This window comes from Mesoplodon bidens (genome assembly GCF_964165515.1).
Source record: "Mesoplodon bidens genome assembly, chromosome: 14".
NCBI lineage: Eukaryota > Metazoa > Chordata > Mammalia > Artiodactyla > Ziphiidae > Mesoplodon > Mesoplodon bidens.
The window spans coordinates 18,336,157-18,359,464 of NC_138170.1; the positions used below are offsets into that span (position 1 = coordinate 18,336,157).

General features: G+C 52.2%; 1 long non-coding RNA gene across 1 annotated transcript in view; it reads left to right on the forward strand.

The window, feature by feature from the left end:
- The first annotated feature begins 3,264 nt into the window (after nt 1-3,264).
- Nucleotides 3,265-23,308, forward strand: part of LOC308628194 — a 93,533-nt gene continuing 73,489 nt past the window's right edge. Inside the window, exon 1 of the long non-coding RNA XR_014017510.1 lies at nt 3,265-3,339. This is a non-coding gene — a long non-coding RNA (uncharacterized lncRNA). The remainder of the gene's footprint in view (nt 3,340-23,308) is intronic.

Genomic DNA, 23,308 nt, shown 5'->3' on the forward strand with positions numbered 1-23,308 from the left:
AAACCTAGTGGCATGAACAACCACCTTTGTGTTACACTCACGAATTCTGTGAATCAGGACCCAGTGGGCATGGCTTTCCTTTGCTCCACAGTGTTGGGGCCCTCGGCGAGGAAGACTCACGCCAGGAGTTACTCAGGTGGTCAGGGCTGTGTCACCCCGAGGCTCCTTCACTCACGTGTGGGGCTGGGTCATGCTGGCTCAAGGGCTGGGCTCACTGGGACCATCGGCCAGAGCCCACTCATGCCTTGGTCACGGCCCTGGCCTTGCCCATCCTGGAAGCTGGGTTCCGAGAGGGAGTGTCCCAAGGGCATGTGAAGAGAGCCAGCAGGAAGCTGGTGGCCTGTTGTAACTGAGCCCCAGACATCACAGGGAGTCACTCCCACTACATTCTGCTGGGTGAAGATGTCCCCCACAGGATGAGATATAAGGGGGAGGTGACATGCCTTCCACGTCTCCATGGAATTTGGTCTGACAGGAGAGCCTCACCAGCCCCACCTTCTGTGGAAGTCCCACGTGCATTGCTTGAGTGGGCAGAACTGATGCCCCCCACTGGCTTCTTCCAGAGGAGCAAAAGCCTCTGGTTGACATTGGTTCACCCTGCTGGGTGGGCCTGACCGAGAGGAACCTCAGGATCAGTGTCCCTTTTCGTAGGGACTGAGTGCAGGACCTTGGAGTGGCTTCCAAGGCCACAAAGCCAGGGTCAGACCCTTGTTCCCCACTTCCTGCTTCTGGCACAGTGGCTGATGGACCCCATTACCTGAAGTCAGTGCTGAATCGCTATTCTTATTCCATGAGGTTGCCTGTGCTCCGTTGTTTTAATTACAGGCTGTTACTTCATTTAAAAAATCAGCACTAGGATTAAGGGAACTGTCATTTAAAAAGCCAGACTCCTGGCCTAAAAACTCATCAGTGAATCAGAGGACAAATGTTCCCATTGTGCTGGTTAAAAATAGGAGCTATGGAAAAAGTGACAGAATGAGATGAATGCCATTAAAGTGTAATTACATTTACTGTAAATGTGAGCCATGGGAAGAGTATTCTAGGCAGAGAAGCTCTACCAGAGCCTGTGACACGGAAAACCCAAAGTCTCAGCTGAATGCTGCTTTTATGTTTTGAATCATAATCAATATTATAGTGTATTATTGTGGATTGTTCTTAGCGTCTGTTAGCCTTATTGGGGGTAATTTGAAAGAACGGTGTCACTCCAGAGGGAAGTAAGACCCGTGCAGTTCACCTTGAACCTCAGAATGTAGCTTTTCTGTTCTCTCAAGGCAATGTTTCTAAGCATCTGTATTCTATGTATCTATAATCTGTATATTTCTATGTTTCCATCTATCTCTGTATCTCCTACCTCAGTGCTTAAGTGTGGTCACTGGATTGGACGTATTTGAAAGGCAGGGCTTGTGTGTATGTTTGGTTTTTTTTTTTTCATGAAAATAGCTTGTATTTTTCTGATTTTAAAACAATACCTTCTTGCCATAGAAGAATCTTCTTAAATGTTTGAAGAAAGTAAACTATCCTGAATCCAGCCACACACAGATAAAGCACTGTTAACATCTTGATGAACATCCTTTCAAATTACAGTCTTTTTATGGATTGAGAGATAGTTCTCACTTTTCTGTTGCTGTTGTTAAAGCTCAGAAATATATTCTGGTCCTATTTTATGATAATATAGAGTTACATTATCCTGTCTAGTGGCTAATAGGATAGGATGATATAGGGTTGGTATACCATAATTTATTTAATGAAGACACTATAATGTCATAATGAGCCAATTAAAACTTTGGCTCATAGCTAAAAATTATTCTTTTTCATTATTGAAAGACAAACAATTTCAAGTTTATACCATGTATATACCATGGTTCAGTGAACATGTTGCTTATGCAGTTGGCCAATTATTTTCTTGTTTTCCTAGGAGTGAGATTGCTGGGTAAAAGACATACACATTTACCATTTTGTTATCTCTATTCCAGAGATTTCCCTCTGGAAACGTGCCAAATTTACACTCCTGCAAACACCTTTGTCAGCATTAGGTATTATAAATCCTACCAATCAAGAAAACAATTTCATTTTCACATTTATATAATTGGACATTTGTATGTCTTTGAAAAATTACCAGTTCTCTACCCATTTTTATTGAGGTATTCCTTTTTTATTGATATGTGACTGCTCTTTGCATATTAAGGATATTAGCACTTTGTCATGTGTTTCTTGTTTTTTCTCAGTTTATCTTTGTTTTTAACCTGTTTATTTTTGTTTTGTTTTAGTCCACTTTTGCCATATAGAAGTGTTACAATGTTCAGCATTTCATTGTTTACAACTTCTGGTAGCACACAGACCTGCCCTAGGCCCAGGTGAAAAACATCACTTACATTTGTTTCTGGTATTTTAATGTTTTCATTTGGTTTGATATAATTTTAGTATAAGAAACCCACTTCTATTTTTGCTTCCCAAATGGTTATCCAATTAGGATTTCTTTAAAAGCTTGTTTGGAAAGGTAGAAGCCAAAGAGAGCATAGAAAATAGAGGCTAAAAAGCAGGACTGGGTTCTCTATCTGATCTCTTGTCTTCAGCATCCTTTCCCCGCATAGCAGGACTAAGGAAAGCCAGTGTCTTTAGGCGTTGACTTGCCAGGAATGTTGCTGAAGCCAGGAATAAAATTGGGACAATACCCCGAAGCTTGGAATGCAAGTTAACTTTAAAGGGAATAATAAACAGGATGATGATAAGAGGTAGTTTGTGGGATGGAGTTTCCAGTTCCCTGAGAGGCTGCCTTCTCCACGCTGAGTCCATGACCATCAGAGACCAAGTGTCCTTCCCCTTTCCCCGCAGTGGTGTGATGTTAACACCAGTGCTGACGCTCTGGTGAGCAGCAGTTGGTGTCTCTGGGCCAAAACCCCTTGAGGATAGGTGCTGACACCCATCCGTGTGTCCCCTGCACTTACGCGGTCCCTGGCACACAGCTGGCGCTTTGAGGGCCTTTACTGGAACAAAAGGAAAGGCACTATGGTAGTTCCCCAAATTTTGTTGGGTCCATGGTGGAGATGAATCATCACCCGGAGTCATGATGAGTCGAGCAGCGTTTGGGTTCAGAGCTAAAGGTTATGCTCTTACTGAATTCATTTTCATGCCTGCGTTCACTTTTCCAGCAGGCATGGGCTGAGTGTCTGCTACATGCCAGGCCTGTGCTGGGTACTGGGAACCTGCCCTCGCAAAGCTCCTGGACGCAGTGAGGAGAGGACCACGGTGAATGTGGAGACCAGAGGCAGACCCCCGAGAAGTCAGGAGCGGCTTCCGAGGGAGGTGGCTTCTAGAACGAGCCTTGAAGGATAAGGGCAGGTAAGAAATTCCCTTCATTAAAAACACTTTCTCCCAGGAAGCACAGGGAGGAAGCGCAGCCTGTAAGCTGGCCCCGGTTTTGTTCTTGTTGAGGGTGAGCTTTTAAACCTGCCAGGAAGCTTTGGAAGAGGTTGGCTTCTAGTTCCTTTACCGCCTGGACATGTGTTGCAGTTCATACGTTTTCATACTGTCCATCAGACTACCTTGACGGTTCCCTCGTGGGCTCTGACCTCTATCAGGAAGCAGGGGCAGGAGGTGGGGCTGGAGGCAGCTGCGTAGTCCACCTGGCTCAGGCTGGGGCCTGGGGGACAGCGCTGGGCTGGGCCAGCATCCTGGTGATCTGGTCCCCACAGAGCGATGGAAAGCAGGCGCCTTTGTCCTGGACACTTGGCTTACGTACTTGGCTTATGTTTCCGCGAAGTTTACAGTTTTGCCAGCAGTCTGGCATGTTCATAGAGAGCTGTATCAGGTCTTTTAAACAGGAGCTGCTGTTAGAGCAGAAACTCCCCAAGTCGCTTATACAGTTTGATTCCTTTTACGTTATTAAGTAGCATTTGACACAGACGCAGGTACCTATGTACAGGTGTTATATTCGTGTAAATTATGAGGCATAGTAATCAAACCAATGCTCATGAACTTGCCGTGAACACCAGAACTAGAATACTGTCAATGTATCTGAAACTACCCTGTGCCCACCACCCCATCCCATCCCCATCCCACCCCCAGAGGTCACCACTCTCCTGGATGTTATTTTCTCATTATTTTGCTCATCTGAAAGTAGCTTCACCATCCATGTATGTACAGGTAAAACAATACACCATGTCTTTTTGCTTGGTTGTAAGCTTTATAAGTACGTTGTCTTCTGCGACTTCTTTTCCCACTCAACTTATGTTTCTAAGACTCAGCCATGTGGCTGTGTGTGGCTAGAAACACTCATTTTCACTGCAGTGTACTGTTCCTTAGGTGTCTCTGCCACACTTTATTTATCCTTTGGTTTATTATTAATTTTTATTGGAGTACAGTTGCTTTACAATGTTGTGTTAGTTTCTGCTGTACAGCACAGCGAATCAGCTGTACGTATCCATATATCCCCTCTTTTTTGGATTTCCTTCCCATTTAGGTCACCACAGAGTACTGAGTAGAGTTCCCTGTGCTATACAGTAGGTTCTCATTAGTTGTCTATTTTATACATAGTAGTGTGTGTATGTCCATCCCACTCTCCCAATTCATCCCACCCCAACCTTCCCCTGCTGGTATGCATACATCTGTTTTCTATGTCTGTGTCTCTATTTCTGCTTTGCAAATAAGTTCATCTGTATCATTTTTCTAGATTCCACATATAAGCAATATTCCGTGATATTTGTTTTTCTCTTTCTGACTTACTTCACTCTGTATGACAGTCTCTAGGTCCATCCATTCTCTGCAAATTGCACGATTTTGTTCCTTTTTATGGCTGAGTAGTATTCCATTGTATATATGTACCACATCTTCTTTATCCTTCTTTATAGATGAGCATTTGGGGCTGGGTATCCGTGTACTGTTTTCCTCCTGCAGACCCAGGCTTCTCTGCCCTTCTTTGTAATATTGGAGTTGGAACCTGTAAACATTCTTCTTTTGCTAGATCTGTCACTAAAAGGTTCTGGATGGACCTTGCAGAAGTAAGGGGCCTCTCTACCTGGTTCTGGGTGCTCTCCCCCCTTCTGGCTTGTGTGACGTGGCTGCTGGTAGTGTGTGTGACACCAGGGACTCTCACCCTCTAACAAGCTTCACGTCACCCTGGGCTTCCTGCTCGCCACCCTCTGCGTTGGCTGCGGACCAGAGGGCGCCCAGAAAACCCTGTGAACACCCTCTCCATGAGATCCGAGACCCAGCCAAGTCTGCTCCCTCCTCGGACCGCTCCCTCAGCTCTCGGGCATCCTTCAGAGCTCGTATCCCTTCTCCGTAGAGAAGCCCCTGGTACTAGTTAATACGCCTTTATGTTCATGTTACATTTTCCCTGTTCAAATTGCTGGTGTGGTTTTCGTCTCCCATCTGCACCCCAGGTGATGTAATCGTACGCAGGTCCTTTGGTGCCCTGTTGGTCAGGCAGGGCCGAGGCAGGTGGTGGGTACAGTGGCCCCAGCACACACGGTGTTAGGTCTCCCCGACTCTGGGCCGTTAGAGCCGGCGGCTGGCACCCTCAGGCTGACTCTGAGCTCCAGGCTCTCAAGAGGTACATCTTTACTGTTGCCCTTTAACCTCAGTCATTACTGCAAAAACTAAATCATTTTTGTGATCATTTTCGAATTTCAAATTCCCAGTTTTAAAAAATAACTTCCTTTGTAAAATCTAATACCTGAGACTCACAGCTCACAGGGTTTTGGTCAGTTGGCAGTGGTGTGATTCACCAAGTGAGGTTGAATTCTGGAAACATCAGCAAGGGGGGGTGGGGCAGCCATGCTCAGGTCCCATCATCTTCTGGAAGATGTTGTACTCCATCCCACTTCCTGCCGGGTGGGGAGAGGAGAGGTTTCCCAAACAAACTCTTCTCTCAGGAGGGCCAGGGAGATGCTCTTCTGGACAGAAATCTCTTCTTGCTTTGCTTGTAAGAGTGGAGTTCTGAGGTCACCAGCTGCCCTTGAAATCTTTCATCCAGAGTTTTTGTTCCTTGTTGGCTTAAGCACCTGGATGTCTTACGTGTAGCCCAGCATCCTTTTAGAAATAACCTGTAATACCCAGGCTCTGCTGTCTGACAGACATTTACACCTGAACAAATCAAGTTGGTCTCTGAGCCCCCATTTCCCCAGAGCAGGGACCATAATGGGATGAGCCTTCTTGGTAACTGAGCACATGACACAGTGGAGAGTGTAAAGGGCTTGGGGAGCCTGGTGCCTGACTCAGCACTGGCTTGATTACGGGGGCAGATGAGTGTGCCCAGTGGCCAGCATCAAGGGACAGAATTCAACCAGTTGGGAAATTCTGCCTGCAGGTACCCCTCCATTAATGAATTCATTTCACATGAAAATTTTCATTGAAAAAAGAGAAAGGAAGAAAGAAGGAAGGAAAGAAAGGAAGGAAGGAAGGGAGATAGATGTGTACCAAAATGCCATTTTATATCATTATTCTAGGAATCTATCCTTCTGCATATAGGTTTGGGGAGCCTCTGGAATAACATTCACAAAAAATATTTTTAAGTTATTCCTAGGTGGTGGGCTGTAGGGTAATTTTAACTTCTCTATTTTGTATTTTTCCATTTTTTGAATAGTTTTACAGAAATAAAGTTAAATTCAATAACCAGAGGGAAAGAGAAATAAAAAAACGTTTTTCCTCCTGGAGGCCAAGCTAGCTGGGGCAGCAGAGTTTGCGGGGCAGCGGGGGCCAGGGGCCAGCGGGAGGAGGGGCATGGGGAGCTTCAGGACGTCGCGAGATGCACGCTGGCTCCCGGGAGCCTCAGATTGCTCACCGCCTGGACCCGGGGCCGCATCCGCTGCACTAACTCTCAGGCTCCCCGTGGGCGCAGCTGTCATGCGGGAAGCGGCCGCGCGAGGGCGCGATCCCCCAGGGAACCGCGCCGGCCCTCAGTGCCACGTTTCCTCTGCTCACCCGCTGAAGAAGGGCTGTGGGGAGCTTGGGGAAGCTTGTGACACGGGGAGCGGGGCCAGCGTCATTTTCAGGCATCCTCTCTGTGCGGTTCTTGATACCCTGGTGTGTTTCACACAGATTGCTCATAACTGATAGTGACCCATAAACTTAACCTCACAATGACACCCTGCACTCAGGTGGTGACCTGACCCCTGAACGTGCCCTCATGGCTGTACCACGTTTATCACAGGTCCCTCTGGCCCTGCAAGTAAACCCCATTTTGCAAGGGAGGGAATTATTATTATTTTTTTTGGCGGTACGCGGGCCTCTCACTGTTGTGGCCTCTCCCGCCGCAGAGCACAGGCTACGGACGCGCAGGCTCAGCGGCCATGGCTCACGGGCCCAGCCGCTCCACGGCATGTGGGATCTTCCCGGACCGGGGCACAAACCCGTGTCCCCTGCATCGGCAGGCGGACTCTCAGCCACTGCGCCACCAGGGAAGCCCGGGAGGGAATTACTGATACATTTCAGGATGAAGCATGTTGTGGAGTCTTAGAGCAGAAGCATCTGGAGCATAAATTACCTGATGGCTCAAGCAAATAACGAAACGTTTTTCATGATGAATTTTGTTCTTTAAATCTTTTCTTTGCTCGGTTCTCTCTGCTCAGCACACTCCCCTCTCATTCCTGCTCTCGATTCTTTCTGTTCAGAGCCCACCTCTATAGGCCAGTCTCATGTCCCGTCCCTCTTGGGTTCAGGACTGTGATGATGCGCTTTGTGAATCTGGGCTCTGCCCCTCTACTGTGTGTGATCCCTAACTGCTCTGAGCTTCCCATTTCCCCTCCAAGTCCTTTTGGCTGAACTTGGAACCGAGGCCACAGTAAAACCTACTCGGGAGTGAAAGGGCCGTTCTTTCCTCCCACGCGCTGCTGGAGCAGAATGCAGCGGGGTGTGCCTGGAGCCCCCGCCAGCATTAGCAGTGCCTCTGTCTAAATGCTGGCGATTCTTCCAGCACAGGCTGCTCTGCCGATCCCCCTTTACCATGGCAACGTCTCTGCGGCCATCACCGGCGTGGGAGGGCTTCTTTTGTCCTGATAGTCAGGGTGGACTCTGAGCCTTGCTACCTTGGCAAGTGGAGGGAAGCAGGCGCCCACCCTGACTGTGGCAGCCCTGCGCCCAGAGGAGGACCCAGCTGAGGCCCACACCACCAAGGCCTGGGGTCTTGCTTACAAAGTAATACCGGCCCATGAGCTCTGGACAGAGGGTCTGGGGGAGGCTCGTCTCCATTTCACAGAGGCTCCTGGGAGACAGAATCACTTGATGGGCAAGGAAAGGTGGCAGAGGGGTGGATTCTGCCCTGCTCCAGGCATCTGGAGGCACTGGGCTCCCCGGGGCCGCCTGCTCCTCTGGGCCTGCAGGGGCTCTCCAGGGATGGAGCGCTGGGTGAGAGCACGGCTGCCCCGCCTGCAGAGGGAGTGTCTGGCTGAAGCCGAGACCCCTTGAGACTGTTTTCTGCTTGGGGCGAGCTGCTCAGGAGAGTGCGAGGTGTGTTAGGGAAATGTTCACCCCACAGCTGGAAGCTAGGGTCACACCGTGCCGGGGAGCCCATGCGAGGGGACACAGACACATGCGAGAGCCGGTGATTGCCCCTCTTATGAGTTCCTGGACTCATAGTGTAGTGAGAAAGTCAGCAGGACAGTCTTCCCTCTGGCGTTTGAGGACAGAGGCTCAGAAAGGTGCAGTGACTTGCCCGAGGCTTAGCCAGAAATCAGGTCTCCTGATGTCCCATCCACTCCCCTTTCTGCACAGCTCTCTGCCCGCTCACCCCACCCTGCTTCCTCCCTGCCCTCGTCCTCCAGTCCCTCTATGGGTACCAAGGCTCAGCGCTTTTCAGCCTGGGAGCAGGTGGCCACTGGGAGCAGTGTGGGGCTGAGGCCTGGGCAGCTGGTGCCAGGCAGCAGCCAGGTGGGCAGTGGCACCGCTGTCCCAAGGACAGCAGCCTGTTGCTGTCCCCCAGTGATCCTTAGAATCTCAGACTCCCTGTGGAGGGGCCCAGGAAGGCTTTCTGTGCAAACTCCCTCTCCAGATGCGAGAAAGGCCATCAATTCCCAGAGCTCAGAGCATCCATCTGGTTGCCTTCAGCAAGGACAGGAACAGGTAGGCTCATCAGACCAGAGCCTTCCCTCGAGGAAACTGCTCATCTCTGGCCTGGACCATCTGCCAGGTGTCCAAGCGCCCTGAAGACCAGATGCTTCTCAGCGTCCATGCACCACCCCTCTCCCTCCTCCCTGCCGATGCCACATCCTCCCAATGGCCTGGGGCCTGAGCTCCCCACCACCCGGGGAGGAGCTCTCAGGACTTCACCGTCTCTGACTCTCTGACATCTGCTTGACTGCTCTCCACGCCCCCAGGCCTCCAAATGACTCAGACCCACATCCTTCTTCCCTGCTTTACTGCTGCTTCCTTAATTGCTTTCCTGCTTCCCATTTTGTCCCCTTGCAGTTGCTTCTCCGCAGGCCACAGAGTGAGTGTCTAACATACACTAAAGTCCACCTTTCACCAGGGGCTCCCCTCTGGAAACTGGTCCTACCTCTGTCTCCCTACTGCTCACCCTCACCAAGTGTCACTGCTTTGTCATTGCCTGTTTGCTTCTCTGTCTCCCCAGCAGGGAGGGCCTGGGGGGGGCAGAGATGGCCTGTCTCATCCCCGTGCGTTGTACAGTGTACCTGCTCAAGGGTGTCACCCAGAGGCTTGACGGGGCAAGCGTGGGTTCTGGAGTGAGTCCAGCTGTCGGGGCCCTGGCCTGGTCCTGGGTGCTCCCGTGGCGCCCCCAGGCCTCTCTGGTATTTGGTGTGAGGCCTGTGCATCTCCCTCAACACCCTCCTGACGGAGCAGGCTGTTCGGCCACTGTTTCAAGTGCACAGTTTTTTTTTTCTTGAGCACATTTAAGGAAGAAAAGAAAGAAGGAGGGAGGGAGGGAGAAGGAAGGGAAAGAAAAGGTGGAAGGATTGAAAGAAGGAAGGAGATGCATTGACTTCTAAGCTCCGGCTCTCCCGCTTGCCAGGGTTTCCTGTAGTCAGAAGATTCCAGGTCTCGAGGTCCCACACGGCTTTCATAGGCCCCGGGCACTTTGGTCTTTGCGGGCTCCTTCCTCCATAAAAAAGTATTAAAAATTATATTTCATGACTATGTTGGCATAAAGATGAAAATAATCTAGGCTGGAGTTACTATTTTATAGTCATTGTTATACTCTTTTTTCCCTCTGATCTTAAAATAAATTAAAGCATGTTGTGACCCCTCTCAGTGTTGTGGGCCCAGGCACTGTGCTTCCCACACCCGTGGAGGTCTCTGGGTGGGGAGAGTCTGAGTGCCTCTTCATCTAGGGGTTCGCTTTCCCTGGAGAAGGAGAAGCTCCCCGCCCACCCCCAGCTCTGAATGGGGTCAGAGGACGAAAAGGCAGGCCCTGCCGGAGCGTGTGTGTAAATGCTGTAAATCTGGCAACACAGAGACTGGCCCCGTGAGACCTGCTGGAAGCTGGCCCATCCGGTGTCCAGGCTCCTGGCCTCTGCTGGGAGGGCGGTCACCCACGTCTCTAACTGTACCCCAGGCGGGTCACCCACACCCCTGACTGCCAGTGCTGCAGCAGCCTGTCCCGCTGAGGCTCCCGGAAGCAGTCATGGCAAGTCATGGGTCCCTGCCGAGCCCAAACCATGTGGATCTGATCACACACGTGGGAGGGAACCAGTGGGGGCGCTGCTTTGAAGACCCTTGGGAATAGAGAGTGCCTGGGCTGCAGCGGGCGCTTAGAGGGGGCAGGAGCGAAGGGCGTGCAGGCACAGGAAGTCATTAATTCTTACGATTCCGTGAGTGAAATTATACCTTCAAATCAGTAACTTCTGGTAGTGTCTCCTGAGCTGGGCATTGGACTCGTAAAAAGGCTTCATAGAGAAGTAATTTCCTCTTCAGATGGGTGTTTTGGATGAAAGGAGAGAGGATGTAAACTCCTGTGCTCCGGAGCTGTACCCAAAACCGGGCGGTGTTCAGATTTTTCTGTCGAGGGAGGGGACACTCCTGTCATCACCCACCCGCTGGAAAATCCACTGAGCACGTGTAGTAGGGGAGCAGGGGGTGGGGCTGTGTCCCTGGTGTGTCGGGGGGCCTGAAAGTCAGAATTCCAGGGAGTTCCAGTCCCTGGCTGCGTCAGTAGTTAAGCTCTATGCCTCTGGCACCCTCGTCCCCCATTTCTGATTCAGAGGTGACTAACATTAGTACAGAAAAACAAATTACCAGTGTGATAAAAGAAGAAAACAGTTTTACTGGGCAAATCTCCAGCTGCATCATCTTTTGGTTTTAGTGAATAACTGCAGGTCCCCAACTGGCAACCTTTTTACCTAGAGGCTAGGTTTGGCAAATCCAAACAACCGGCTCTCCAACAAGAAGGGTGGAACCTAACTCTACTTCCTTGAGACATTTCCGAGGAACGAGAATGATATTTATCAGGTCTTCCGCTGTCTGGAGCCCCTTAGGATGGAGTCCTCTTCACGGAGGCCCCACGCTGGGGTGAGTGCTCGAGGCTGACTCCGCGGGACCCTCTCCCTCTTGCCCCACCCAGAGCCTGACACTGCTGAGCCCAGAGGGTGGAGGGCACCCGGAGCAGATCCCTACTGCCAGCCCCGAATCAGGTAACCCTCTTGTTGAAACCAGGGATTGTTTCAGAAGATGATCCCATTGGCCCTTCACTCAGCCTAGTGAAGCAGCTACTCAAATCCCATGTGCCCTGGAACAGAAGGAACTCCTGATGGACCCAGCTGAGGGTCTGATACTCCTGGGCCTGGTGCCCAGCTCACCAGCCAGCAGCAGCCCACCTTGGCGAGTTCTCATAGACAAATGTAGATGATGACACAACCTCCCACTTGTTGATCAGAGCCTTCCAGACCATGGAACCAGCAGAGACTACGTCCAGTTGGGAGGGAATTGAACCGAACTATTGGCATTGCTTCAACAGGAAGCTTAGGACCTGCCCCGAAATGAAGAGATTCACAGGCGAGGAAATCATAGACTTTCCAAGAACCTCATTCCAAAGTCAGCAAGTTGACCAGGCTATAGGTGAGGCTGCTTTTCTTTGTGTTGTGTTAATGCAAGTGTGTGAAGAATGAGATCTCAAGATGCATTACCAGTTCCACCCTGATTCCTGCGCAAACTTTGAAACACACCTCGTTGTAGCTGAGGTGGGTCTAACCAGGTCAAGGAATGCCCCTTCCTGTTGAAGTTTTATCGACATGAGATGGAATCTAATTTGTTTGTACCTATTCATCTGTGAAAATGTTCTCTGATGTCTGAGGATGAGGCAACCTGAATCCACCGCCATAATCATCTGACATTTTCAAGGAGAGAGGCCAAGGCCATTGAAGGCAGTTTATTATGAATATCACCATCTGGACTTATTTGGATAATATCATTTTCTAACCTAGGAGTCCTTTGTCTCCAGAACTGGAAATCGTGGTAAGTCATTCACTTGATTTTGTGATTTTCCAGGTTGGGTCACATGCCCACCGGAGCCTGGGGTAGTCAGGTTCACCCAAATCAGATGAATTGGGTCCAGAGTGGGAAAGAGATGGAGCATCACTGGAGAGTCAGGGCGCTGCTGCCTGAAGAAGGTGTGGAGAGGGGGTTGCTGTTGAGGCCGAGGGAGATCCACCCCGTGCCTTCCTCCTGACCCCATCCTCCAAAACCTCGCAGGAAGATGCTGTCATGACTGCCACGCCCGACTCCGAAGACGTGAGCTTTGTTCCCTCGTTCATTTATTCAGCAGCCATTCACTGAGAACTCACCCTGGACCAGGACCTGGGCTAAATACTGCTGAGGATGCAAAGTAAGTCAGATGGGGTCCTGGTTCTCAAGGATCTGAAGTTTTTGCACGGCTCCTACTCCTATTCCTGTCATGAGCCATGAGCCAGGGGTGACGTGATGCCTGCCTTCCTGATGGAATCACCTGATTTCCTCTTTCTGGCAAAGAGGGGTGAAGAAACCTGTCCATCATGGAGAAGGCATTTGATGTTCCCTGAGGTAGCAAATTGTCCTCATGACTCGTGGGGAAGGCAGTTTCAGTGGTAGTGCACACGGTGATCGCTGCCGGGGGGCCGGGGCCGAGGGGGCAGCACAGAGAACAAGCTGGCTCATCCGGTGTCCTGGTCTGTGTATCCAGGGCCACGCCGCCCCGTTATCCCCGGGGACCTGCCACGGCCGTGGGGCGGGGCCGGCGGTGGGTGAGCTCCTGCTGGGACGCAGCCGGGGTTCTCCCTTGACTCCAGTTTTTACGTCCCTTCATGCCAAGCACGTTTGATTTTTAAAATATCAACTTTTTTCTTCCAATGAACTTATTCATACTCTCTGAACCTCGAGATGGAAAAATCAAAGTCGGAATCCATAAGTTTCCCAGGAGCTCCTGACCTGCTTTGGGGGAAGCCAATTCTTGTCACAAGTACAAACAAGGGAACTGTTTCCAAAGGTTCTGCACACGAGTTGTCCGAAGCATCCCGGAGGGTGGTACCTGGAGCCCCTCTGAAAGCCAGTGCTCGGGCAGTCCTGTCCAGCCTCACTCTCAGCTGGTTTTACCTGCACGGTGTCCAGAGCAACACTGAGGTCTCAGGCGGGACCTGCCAGGTCACTCTCCTCCTGGCCTGTTCCCATGTCTCTCCGTGCCTCCAGCACAGCCCTTGGCTCTCACCGGCCTGAGTCAGGGGACCCTGAGAGAGCTCCTCATATGGAAACAGGGACTCGGTGTCCATGCATCTTGGACCTCGGCCTAGCAACTGGTTACCTTGCTGCCAACCAGGTAGCTGGGTCTTTGTGCCTGAACCCTGCCTGGGTAGTCTCCCGTTCCCCCAGATTCCCGGCCCTTCCCTGCCCTCGCCTCCTGCCCCAGCCCGGGTGCTGGAGCCGGCTCCTGTACCTCTGCGTTCGGGGCCTTGCCCTCCACACAGAAGCTCTGACTTGGCCTGTTCTTGGATGCCTGTCGGGGCACATCCTTCTTCTCCCAGCGCCTTCCTGCATTCCACGGCCAAAGCCAGCAAACTGACCCGCTTCCTGCATATTATACTGTTAATGCACTTTGTAATCCTTGATGCTTCTCTCCTGGAGAGAAAAATTATTTTTCACACTTTGTGATTTCTTTTGATAGACTTGACTGTTCACGTCACTCACACACACACACACACACTCACTCACACTCACACTCACACACTCCCCGTCCCCCTGCCCCTCACAGTTCGAGATGGAGCCAGGAAACAAACTGGCCAGAAAGGTTCGTGCTTGCTCAGGACCCACAGCTCCAAAAGCCACCCTGCCACCGCGATCCGTAGATGGAAATTTGCCCCACTTCATGCTCAGAGGGGGTTAAATTGTTGCTCTGAGTTAGAGCACATTCTGCCTTCCCGAAACTTCTGGGCACTGGGTTTCTGCATATGAGATGGAGCCGACTCTGATGTGGGGATCGTGCGTGCTCTCAGATATACCTACTCTGTGGGGTTCCCGTGAGGATTAGAAGAAAACTGGAGTGATGGGGCTGGACCTGGAGCTTGATGCCTAGTGTGTGCTCAGCAATGCTGAGATTTGCTGTTATCCTCCTTGAGGTGGGCGTCCACCAGCCCGAGGGGACTCGGGGAGGCTCACACCTAGGCTCCCACAGAGATGGCTCTCCATGTGTCCTGCGTCTCTTTGCGGATTATGCCCTGCGGGCCAGGCTTCCCTCGGGGGAGCATTCTTGGTCTTTCATACCTGACTCTCTGCCTTATTCCACGGGTTGGGGGCTGTCAAGGGGCAGCAGTCCCAGTCTGGGCTGCAAGGAGCCTTCCGTTTCGACACGACCCTCTCCGGGTCTGGAGAGCTGCCCCAGAGCTGGAAAGACCCAGTTCAAACCCCAGCCCCGCCCCGTCCAGCTGGGAGGCCCTGAGAATGCCTTCATTTTCCCCGTCGCATCTCCCCGTCTCTGAAATGGTGATAGCAGCATTGGCCTGACTGGTTCGCCGAGGTGAAGGACTGTCCGGCGTCGTGCAGCGCTGAATTCCAGCTCAACCCATGACAGCCGCTGTGTTTGGGTTACTAAGTGGCTTTGCCCTACATGCGCCTGTCATTGTCATCATCTGTGACATCTCTGTGAAACCCCTTGCCGAGGAGCAAACTAAGGGAGGTCCTCGAGAGAAATCAATATTAGGAAGAAAGTCACAGATCCATCCTTAGAGGGTGTGCAGAAGCCCAGCCCCAGCCCTTGCCCGAGCCTTCTGGGTTTGTATGGACAAGCGCTGGCTTCCGCACCTCGGGGCCCTGTGCCGTGCTGCTGTCCATCCTGACCACAGCACTCTCAGCCGCCTTATTTATTCCCTCCCGTCCTCCTCCTGTAGGGCTCCAGGCTCCTTGAGGACAGAACCCCTTTCGAACAAAACCTCCTGCATATAGTCTCAGTGATTCGATCTGCTCTACGTGTGGTGACCTGCACCACTGCTCCGCTCTGCCTGCTGTAGCTGAGTGATGCTGAGGTCGAAGGGGCCTTGATGACTGGCTCAAGGTCGCACGCAGGAACCCCTCCAGGTCCCTGGCCAGCCCCCTGCCCCTGTCAGTTGTCATGACGATGTCATGTCATCATCACCACCACCATCATCGTCTGTTGATAGGGCAACCATGTCATTTGTCACTCAGACTGGCACACCTGTGAATGTGAAAGCAGGAGCTCTTGGTAATCCCTCCAGGATCACAGCTGGGACCACTGGGGACAGGCTCCCCAGTTGTGGAACAAACACAGTGGAAGACACCCTGCTAAGCATTCTGCCTACCTTCTCTCTAATCTGTCAAAGGCTCCGTCAGGTCAGTCTGTCTCTACCTACCGTACTGATCAGGATACTGAGGCCCCAGAGAGGAAAAGGCCCAGACCGAGGCCGTATCTCCTGTGAGGGGCAGAACCGGGCTTTCTGCGCCCAGAGCCTGGGCCTGTGACCACCTGCTGGCCTGCCTGCTGCTCACTTAATTGGGTGCCTCAAACGTGTGTGGAGGAGCTGCGTTACATGGGCACTTGGCGAGGCCGGGGGGCTGCAAGGGTAACGCAGAATCCTGGGGCCCCAGCCAGGCTGGGAGTCGGTGTGATGTGTGGAGCGCCCTGGACTTGGGCTTTTGCAGGGGATGGTGGCCTGGTAGCCTTCCTGCCCCTCGGGTTAGTCCAGGAGCAGTTGTCTTCCGCTCAGCTCCACTGCTGGGGAGTAGGAGGCCCTGTCCCCAGCCAGGGGAGCTGGAACTAGTTCAGGTGTTTCTCACTCTTGTTCAAAGCAGGGATCGACACAGTGGATCCCGGTGCCACCCTGTGGGCACTGTGTGTGTCCATGAACAGTGATTGACAGCAGGGACAGCTGTCTACCTGGGGCCGTCACAGGCGGAGGCTGCAGCATCTCTGCACACTCACCAGAACAAAGGCTCCCGGTGAGCCCGTGGTCTGTAGCCCACCTGCCGTTCCCTTGTTCCTCCGGCAGCCTTCTCCCTGCTCCCTTCAGGGCCCGGACAACCAGGGGGCCTGCACCCCAGGGCCATAGGGGATGCGTGCACTACAGGGGTACGCCCAGGATTTTCCGGAAATGCGCTTACCCAAAGAGCCAGTGTAAGAGTAGACGACCAGGAAAGAAAGACACAAAGAAATACCGCACTTAAATTTATAAAAAGGGGTGGTGCATCGCTTTTCTTTCTTCACATTTATATTTCTAGGTCATTGAAAAGTCATCCAGCATGGTAATTATCGCTCCGTTCCTGTCCCCCGGCACCAGTTTCTAATCACCCTTTTTGGGAACTTCCTGGGTAGGGTACACTATTTTACTCATCGTAAAGAACTTTTGTCACCAAAGACAACCCAGAATATCATGTGCTCTCCTACTCTGTGTTACTGAAAAACTGTGGGTCGTCTGGGCAGTAGTGCTACAGACTGGACAAGAGGAGCTCCACCGCCCGTGTGCCTGGTGGATGCGTGGCATCGAGATATACCACGTGGTTTATACATACGCTCCCCCACCTAATAACATGACGGTGTTTTATTATTTTCCTCACCAGTGCTATTTGCTAACACGTGTACAGCACTGACTGCCAGGCACTCTCCTAACCCTCTCTATTTCCAATCATGTTGAATTTTCCCCACACCTCTGAGAAATAGGGTTTCAGTGAGGATAACTATAGCTGCCTTAAGAGAGAGATGCAGAAACGCGGCAGCTCTAACCAGATTGAAGATTCCTTCTCCCTCACGTGACAGCCTGAGTTCCAAGTTGGAAGGCAGCGTGGTCAGGCGGTTGCCTACTCTGCCCTTGTCTACGTGTGCCTTCCAGAGTGGCTCTGGTCGCTGCTGCTCAGCCCTCAGAAGCAGAGAACAAGAGGGTGGAGGGAGACACCTGGAAACAGCACAAGGCAGTTCCTCCTCCTGTGGGAGAGGAGGGAGTCACGTGACCACGCTGCTAGGAAGGCTGGGGGCGTGGTCCAGCGCCAGCCCGGCCACAGGTGGAGGGTGTAGAGAAGGGCGAACAGCCAGGGGTTTCCTTACTGATGAGGGAAGTGGTGGCCTTCCTGATGGGGAAACTGAGGCCAGAGGAGTCAGGAGCTCCCCCCGCAGCACAGACAGTCTGTGTGGAGCTGGGATTGGTGCTCAGGTTGTCAGCCTCAAGTCCATGCTCTTAGTCGTTATGCTGTATTGCGTTTATAATTCAGTATTAATTTTAACAGGTGACATAGGTCTTCACATTTGACCACCTACTGTATCCTTCTGCCCCAAAGTATCAAAGCCACCCATTTGTCAGGAAAGTACCCCGATGCATCTGATGTCTTGCTGGAGCGCTGGGTGTTACCCAGACTCTTGAGTCTAGAGCCCTGAGGAGCTGACGGGGTGGACGGAGGAGACATTGGCCGGTGGGTAGGACCGGTCCCCAAGCGCCGGGAAGGGACCTGCTGCTCAAGGCTTTGCAGGGACCGCTGCCTCGTCCTCCATCAAGTCTGGGCGGCGGGGCTGCTTCAGCAGGAGCCACCGAGGGCGCGGCCCCAGGGCCAAGGGCAGCCAGCAGCTGCAGGTAACGCTTCCTTCAGCCAGGCACTTCTCCTCAGCAGGATTTCCAGAGCCTCTTTGCATCTTAGACAGCTCATTGCTGCTCTCAGCAACTTCATTCATCATGGTCCCTTTTATATTCCTCTTTTCTCCCTTTGGACACCAACATTAGGACAGGATTGGGAGATGGAGAAATTGGGAAGTCAGAAAAACAAAGCAGCAGGTGCCATTTGGTGGCAATTTCCAGTTACGGAGGCATTTCCTGCGTGCAGCTTGGAGGCACGGAGGCCTCCAAGGTCACGGTCAGGATGGGGGAAGAGCCTGGCAGAGGTTTGGAGGCTGCGTAGAGCACCAGGCAGTTGTGGCAGGTCCCCCGTCCCAGCTCCGGTCCCCTCGCCTGGAATGCACTGCCTCCAGGCCTCTGGACTGACCCCAGTGTTGTAGTCTAAATCGGTTCATTTTCCCCGCTAGGGGTTGGCAGGGACAGCATGGCTGATGGCCTGGGTTAGTTTAAGCAAACACCCCGATCCAGCAATTTATAGCTTCCAGGAGGTTACGAAACCAGCATTCCCCAGGACAAGTTCTGCGTTGTCACATACCTTGGCAGCCTTTCACACACACCCTTTTCGGGTTTCCAGACACCTTGAAACCCATCCATGGGTTCCCTAGGCAAGGACGAGAACTCCTCTCCTAAACTTCTCCAACTTAATTCATTTGTTAATCACACCTATAAAAATGGATCAACTCAGAGTAGTTAAGAGGGAGTAGTTAAATAATCAGGGCCAACCCACGGCATGAAATATTGTGCAGCAATTCCAAAGTGCGAGATAGATGCTACAAACAACAATATGGAAACATCTCCAAGACAGTAAAGTTTGAAAAGTAAAATAGAAATTAATTTGTTTAGTTTGAGTATATTCATTGAGAATGTGCCATGTGCTATGGCTGTAAGCAATGAACAAGCCAGAAATCCCTCCCTGGGAGCCCACGCCTCTGAAGCCAGGGTGGGAAATGGGAAATGGGACGGAGAGACGTGCTGGGTGGGCCACACAGGGCTGCTGGTTCTGTATGGGGGTGGTTTGAGGCGGGGAGAGCCGGTCGGGAGGCATGGCAGTAGGTCAGGGTAGGCAGAAGTATGGCCTGACCACGCTGGAGGTGCGGGTGAGAAGTGAGCAGATTCTGGGCGGTAGAGGCCCGGGACTTGTGGAGGGTTTGGAGTGTGAAAGAAAAGAGAGAAACCAAGGAGGATCTCCATGTGGCAGGAAAGGCTGGTCAGCTGGGGAGAGGAGCAGGTCCAGGGGGCACAAAACCAAGGGCTCTGCTTCGGCCCCGTCTGCACGGCCGATCAGGGATCCAGGCTGAGCTGTCAGGCGGGCAGGTGGTGGTCCAGCTTCAGGCTGGAGGAAGATGTTGAGAGGTATCATCTTCTAAACACGATGCCTGGCCGTAGGACTGGAAGGGGTCAAAGGGGAAGAGACATAGTCCAGGACCGAGCCGGGGACCGTCCCTCATTTAGAGGAGGACCCAGCCTGGGAGGCGGAGGAGGACCAGACAGTGAGCAGTGAAGTAGGAGGAGAGCCTGGAAAGGAAGATCCCCAGAAACAAGGGCAGAAAGAGCCTCACGAGGGAGGGAGAGACCAAGTCTCACAAGTACTGCCGATTCCATTCGTGTTAAGATTGTACGTATATATATAATATATATATATGTATAATATTATATATGTGTGTATAAACACAGACCTCGGAGATATTGTGGGTTTGGTTCCAGACCACCACAATAAAGTGAATATTGCAATAAAGCAAGTCACACATATTTTTGATTTCCCAGTGCATATAAAAGTTATGCTTAGGGCTTCCCTGGTGGTGCAGTGGTTTTGAGAGTCTGCCTGCCGATGCAGGGGACACGGGTTCGTGCCCCAGTCTGGTAAGATCCCACATGCCGCAGAGCGGCTGGGCCGGTGAGCCACGGCCGCTGAGCCTGAGCGTCCGCAGCCTGTGCTCTGCAACGGGAGAGGCCACAACAGTGAGAGGCCCGCGTACCGCAAAAAAAAAAGTTATGCTTACACTATACTGTAGTCTGTGAAGGGAACAATAGCATCATGTCTAAAAAAGAACAATGACAAATACATTAGCTAAAAAATGCTAACCATGCCCTGAGCCTTCAGGCAGTCATAATCTTTTGCAATAGTAACATCAAATATCACCGGTCACCGATCACTGTACAAATATAATAACAATGAAAAAGTTTGAAATATGGTGAAAATTATCAAAATGTGTCCCAGAGACACGAAGTGAGCAAGTGCTGTTGGAAAAATGGTGCCGAAAGATTTGCTTGGCACAGGGTCGCCACAAACCTTCAATTTGTAAAAAGCGCAACATCTGCGGAGAGCAATAAACTGATGTATGTGACACCAGACATGTAAATGCATGGGGAGTTCTGGAAGTGTACAAACCAAAGGGTTAGCGACTGTGTTTGCAGGAGGGGGTAAAGGGAACTTCCTTTCACCCTCTTGTGTCAGGTGTCTCTGCGTTACTCGTGTAGTTTTAAAAGAAGAACAAATTTAAAAGCAGGGGAGCATCTCCAGACCCTGGAGAGGGTCTCTCCCTGCAGGGCCTCCTGCCTGCACATGCCTTCCTGAAAGGGGCTCGAGGTGCCCTGGCCTGGCCTCCTCCCCTCCATCCCTGGCGCCCACCACTTCTTGTCCCTGACCCAGGGCTGACTCCATGTCCCAATCCTCTCAGCGCTTCCCCATCCGGAATCCTGTCTGCCTTCCTTCCCTGACAGCTGTCTCCTTCCAGACCAGTTAACACAGGCAGCGAAAAGTAATTACACGATTGGTTGCTGTTCTCCGTGAAGGTATAAATTATATGTGACACTGTGACATTTGCGACAGACTGCCACGTTGATTTGGTTCTGTCTGTGGCGCTTGTTTCACCAATGCGCTTTTTTTCCTGAGCAATTTCAGACTCTGTTTTGTGCAGATGATTAACATTCTGGAAACTTCTTTCTTTTTGAAGGATCCACTCCATCCAGACATCCCAAACCTTTGAGGCATAACAAATACAGCGCACACGGTCGCACACACACACACACACACGCACCCGCTTTCGATCTCTGTCAGGCTGAGAGTCTCAGGGTAAATGAGCCAATTTGTTTTCATTTAAATATGAAAGTGGGAGAAGTAAGCCTAACGGACACGCATGAGCGAACGCAGAGCTATAAGCTGGAAAAACACGAAGATGAATTTGTCACTTCTCTCATGATAAATGATGTCTGTGCAGTTAAACAGGCCCAGCCCGGCTGCCGTGAGCATCTTGGTGCATTATATTTTTATCTGTAGGGCCATTACCCTCATGTTTCCTGTCATAGGCTCTAAACATCACAGATCCATGGAGGAGGAGCGCTCTGACTGCAAGGATGCTGAGTTATGCCAAAAGCTGCACAGAAAAGTAGGTCATTGGGTCACCCGTGAAAACCGGAACAGAAAGTGAGTTTGACCCCTGCGAGCCCAGCGCTCCCTGAGCCCAGGCGGCGGCTGATGGAGCCCCTGGATGGGGGAGCCTGGATGAGGGGCAGCTGCATCCCAGGGAGCAAGAAACCTCCGAGGAAAGACGAGTGTTTAGGTGGAGATGCAGGAAGAGCGAGAGATGGGCGTGGAAGCATCCTCTGGAGCTCACAGCTGGGGACATGTGTGGCACAGATGAGAAGAGTGCACATGTGCTTGGAGCCCAGAACAGTGGGGCTCCCACATTTGCAGGGCTTGCCCCTTACGGCTGTTGACCCCATGCACCCTGCTTGGAGCTGACTGAGAGCAAGTAGACAGATGATGACCTTTCAGTGCTCTGGGGGCGCTTGGGGTGGGGGGGCATTATTGAGCTCGACCTCCCATCTTGAGCAGGAATTCCTTCCCCAGGACCCTGGACAGAGGGCTTGAACGTCCAGCCCCACCCAAACTCAAGGAGTGGTGGGCGTTCAAGAGTATGTGGCTTCATGATGAAGGTTCGAGGTCCGGGTGGATGGGCTGATCCGCTGGACTGAGTGGTGCCCCTTCCTCACTCGTGTGCCGTGCACGAGCTTTCTGTCCCTACGGCTTCCCGCGCAGCCTACCTGTAGCGACGTCATCTTTCTTGGGACAAGTATGTGCAAGTGACTGGGCTCCCCTGTGGAAGCCAGTGACATGGGCTCAAGGCCCACTTATGTGACACCGACATCGGTTCCCCAACCCCCAGGTGGCCACCTGTTGGTGCTGCTTCTGCCCTCGGAACCGCAGGGGGAGCCAACAGCATCCCCCGGGTCTTCCCATTACGGACCTGCATGGGGGCAGGGTGGTGTGTTCTCCCACAGCGTGGTTTCTGGCACCTTCGACATCCTGGTCACCTTCAGATCTGGCTGTGCCTCCTTTGAATTCCCCAACAGTGGCCTGTGGTCGCTGGAGAGGGCGGGGAAGCATTGCCTTTAACCAATCAGTACCTCGTAGTTGAACTCTGGGAGCTCAGATTTTAATTTTTTAAACAAGCCGGGAACATTTAAAACTCCAGAATGGGGTTTGGACTGGAACAACGTAAGCAGTTTTCGCGATTTTCCAGGACAGGTTGAGGAAGACTGGCAGAGTCCCAGGAGCTGGGGAGTCGTGGCTCAGAGCAGAAGGACCGTCTTCCAGGCAGGGACACCAACAAGGGGACCAGAACCGCCCTGCACCCTGGGGACTGCTCAGGGGCAGGGAGGCCAGCCTTACCTTGTCTGGGCTGTAGCCCTTGACCTCAACTGTGATGCTCCCCGGGGCTGCTTTCTGATCAGCTGCAGAGTCTCTAGGCCTGGGAGCTGCTCTCTCTCAACCAGGAATCTCTTCACACCTGGAGAAGATGCTCCAGCTCTCGAGTCCGGGGCCTCAGGAGAACGTGCTCCCTGCATGGGTGGTGGGACAGGATGGGACTCCGGGCTCACCACCTCCTGACACCCACTTGGAGAAAAGAGCCCCAAGGTTCCTGCTGTAAGCCCGCCCTCTGCCACTGCCAAGGGCTGAAGTCTCTGGGGATACAGGGCGGCCCCCTCTCTGCCCACAGGCCCCTGGGCTCTGGGCAGTTACTCCTCATCCTCTGACCTATGTGCTTCTTCGGAAGGTGATTCCAGCTTTCCCTGGAGCAGTCTCCTTTTCCTTGTGCTCACTTCCACGGCTCCTGCCTGCCCTCTGCTAGACTTCAGGGGGCAAAGCTTAAGCTGCGGGCTTCCCTGGTGGCGCAGTGGTTGAGAATCCGCCTGCCAATGCAGGGGACACGGGTTCGAGCCCTGGTCTGGGAGGATCCCACATGCCGCGGAGCAACTGGGCCCGTGAGCCACAACTACTGAGC